The sequence below is a fragment of the Taudactylus pleione genome, unplaced genomic scaffold, assembly GCF_031769625.1.
Source record: "Taudactylus pleione unplaced genomic scaffold, aTauple2 ptg000712l, whole genome shotgun sequence".
Lineage (NCBI taxonomy): Eukaryota > Metazoa > Chordata > Amphibia > Anura > Myobatrachidae > Taudactylus > Taudactylus pleione.
The window spans coordinates 24,920-28,440 of record NW_028285114.1 but is presented as its reverse complement, the minus strand read 5'-3'; the positions used below and the strand labels follow the sequence as shown (position 1 = coordinate 28,440).

Genomic DNA, 3,521 nt, shown 5'->3' with positions numbered 1-3,521 from the left:
AAACCAAATAGGCGAGCCGTCTTGTGATGTATCTGTAATCAGATTAATCCCAAAACAGTCAATGCTAATCCATTAACAAGGACATACAGGCCAATACAACAATTTAAAAACAAACAACACCAATATGAAACAAAAATTGGGCAGCCGAGGGAAAGGAGGGAGTAAAGAAGGGGTAGCGCGATAATGAGGAAAGGAGCAGGCGACCCAGGCGAAGGTAAAACCATCTAAAAAAACCCTCGGGGGTATAAATTCTTTGTCATTTCTTTGTGTTTTGTTTTTTTTTTCTCTTTTTTATATATTTCTTTCTTTATTCATTCATTTTATTTTGTTTCATTTCTTTCTTTATTCATTCATTTATATTTCATTTCTTTCTTTCTTTCCCCCGAGGTGAAAAAAAAATTACTTTCGGCCAAATCCCTTCACACCCCCACAATAGTGACGAGTAAAAGTCTGGGTCAACCCCGCAGGGAGTGCATTCCTAGCTGCTGGTGTTAGGCCGGACGATTTCCAGCGGCCAAGCGACTGAATGCTGCTAACTGACATGCCCTCCTCCGCAGCGCAAGTGGCAGCCCCTATCCTGAAAGAATGAGTGCCGTACGCAGACGTATCCAATTTTAAGGCCATTAAACAACGCTTAAATACAGCTGAAAATTGGAATTTTGTGAGGGGAGAGGCATTAGCGTGCGCCAGCCAGTGTGAACAGCCATCTGGGCGTAAACTGGCGAACTTAACTGCCAACGAAATGGGGCACGCTGTTGACTGAGGCTGCTCCTTGAGGGTGATCCATCGTCCCCGGCCCAGCTGATCGGTTTTTGAGCGGTGAATTTTGCACAACAGGGAATCTGCCTTAAGGACTACATTCTCCGCTAACATTCCAGAATCCAACGATCCTTTGGATGACGCAACCAGCTCGCAAATTCTAAAGGCCCCGTAAAAAGCCATTGAAAAAGCAACCTGGAACAGGGCTGCCTCGTGTGGATCCGCAGCTACTGTCGGGACTATTTCAACTAGCGAACGCAACAACGAAAGGTCAATGGGCCGCCTCCTATCCTCCTTGGGCTTGTCGCAACGAGCCCATCCTTTCATGGCTTTAGAAACTAAAAAGGATTTCGTTGGATCTGCTCTGCCATATAATTTTGAAAAATAAGCAATCCCAGCTAGGGCCGTGCTAGTGGACGGCCTGGATCTGCCTCCTTCATAACAGCCCCAGACAAAAGCGCTAAGACATTGCTCTTCTGTCTTACCTGAAGCAACCTCTGACCTGAGGAAGTGCTCCCAATCCCTCCAGGCCGCAAGGTATGCGCGACGCGTAGACGGCGCTAAAGCCATGGTCGCCAGCCCTTCTGTGCCGGCTCGACAATCTGCCACACAGAAGGAGGACAAATTAAACCTCGCAAACTCGCCTTCGGAGCTAAGCCCCTAAACCTCAACCACTGGAAACGTGACAATGCATCTGCTATACAGTTGTCAGTCCCCGGGATGTGGCACGCCCTAAAACCAATATTCGCCTCTAAACAACGGAGGACCAAATGCCTGACTAAGCGCAAAGCAGGCATGAAAGACGACTTTTGGTTATTAATGGCTTGCACAACCCCCAAATTGTCGCACCAGAACACAATGTTCCGATTACTCAATTTGTGGGTCCAGAGCTCAACAGCAACAATTATTGGAAAAAGCTCCAATAGAAGCATATTAGCCGTCAAACCCGAGGCATGCCAAGCCTCCGGCCAAGGCTCGGCGCACCAATCGCCATCAAAATAAGCGCCAAAACCGAATGCCCCGGACGCATCTGTGAACAGCTGGAGACACTTGCTATCGACGGGCGGGGAGGGCCAAATCCTAACTCCATTGAACTTGTCCAAGAACGACAACCACAAAGTCAGATCGTCCTTGATTTCCCTAGGCAGTCGCAATTTGTAATGGGGTAAAGATATACCCGAAGTGGCCCTCTCCAGCTTCCTACAAAAAAACTCTCCCAATTGGTATCACACGGCATGAAAAATGCAACAACCCTAACAAGGATTGCACTTCCCGTAACGAAACCTTATTTGCCGCTATGCAATGACTAATCTGCTCTCTCAACCGCTGAACCTTGTCCCCAGGTAAGCGACAACAACCGGCCGATGTATCTATCTGTATGCCCAAGTAGGATAAGCACGTCGCTGGACCTTCTGTTTTCTCATGCGCGATGGGCACCCCAAGGGTATGGAACAATGAGTTAACTGAAAAAAGCACATCGCCGCACGTGGTCTGACCCGCTGGTCCCACAACTAAAAAGTCATCCAGGTAATGTGTAATACCTGCATGACCGGAACCCGTCTGAATGCACCATTGAAGAAAAGTACTAAACTTCTCGAAGAACGCGCAAGAGACTGCGCAGCCCATAGGCAAACAGCGATCCACGTAATAAGAACCGTCAAACTTAAAACCCAGCAGCCGGAAAGATTCGGGGTGTAATGGCATCAAACGGAAGGCCGACTCGATATCCACCTTCGCCATTAGTGCCCCGAGCCCAAAACTTCTAACTAGCCGTAGTGCATCGTCAAAAGATTGGTAACTCACGCTACAAATGTTAGGCTCGATGGCGTCGTTAACAGACCGGCCGACAGGGTACGACAAGTGTTGTATGAGCCTGAACTTACCAGTGACCTTTTTGGGGACTACACCCAGTGGCGATACGCACAAATTGGGAATGGGAGGTTCAGAAAAAGGACCGACCATGCGACCCAATCTCAGCTCTGCACCCACTTTTGCTCTGACCACGTCGGGGTACATTCTGGCCGAGCGCAGGTTGCGAGAAGCTACAGCTGTAACAGGTGCTACAACCGGGATGCGAAAACCGAATGAAAAACCGTGAAATAAAAACTCTGCGGATGCCCTATCCGGGTAAAAACTTAACCATCTGCTCAACGCCGGCAAACGAATCGGGGACGGAGCTAACTCCAGACTACTTGGCGCTGTCGCCACGAGGGGTGCTTGAAGACCCGACTGTCTTGGTGCAATCTTTGGCGCAGTGGTTTCCGCTGCAGCTAGTACAGGAGTGACGAAAACGACACTTCGCACCCCTGTCGCATTGTCCACTGTTAAAGGCAAAACATTTCCCTTTAACGAAAGGAATGGCCTGCGATTCGCCTGTGACCGGATTCTTACGCTTTGGGGCGCTGTCACCCACAAATTTTCGTTGCTGCATAACGTCGAGCCATACTTCGACGTCCTTGAAGCCATGGTTGAAGCCCCAAAGCCATGGTTTTTTTACCGTCCTGCTTCCTACGAAAATCTTCATCGTAGGAACGCCAGGTGGTGCCGCGGGCCTTAACCTGCATGCCATGAATGAGATGAATGTACCGAAGTACATTCATGTGCTCCGCCGGCCTTGTCTCTAGGTAACAAGCACCGAAAACCAGCATGCCAGTCATCCAATTGTCGCTTCTTCGCCCATTCCCCCAGCGGCTTTAGCTGACGCTAAGCCTTTCCTGCCTAACTCCGTAATTGTAAAGATGTCTACATAGCGACCTTTGTTA

General features: G+C 49.1%; 1 pseudogene; it reads right to left on the bottom strand.

Annotated features, from left to right (window-relative positions):
* Positions 1-1,899: 1,899 nt before the first annotated feature.
* Positions 1,900-3,225, bottom strand: LOC148477428 (uncharacterized; annotated as a pseudogene).
* Positions 3,226-3,521: the final 296 nt, after the last annotated feature.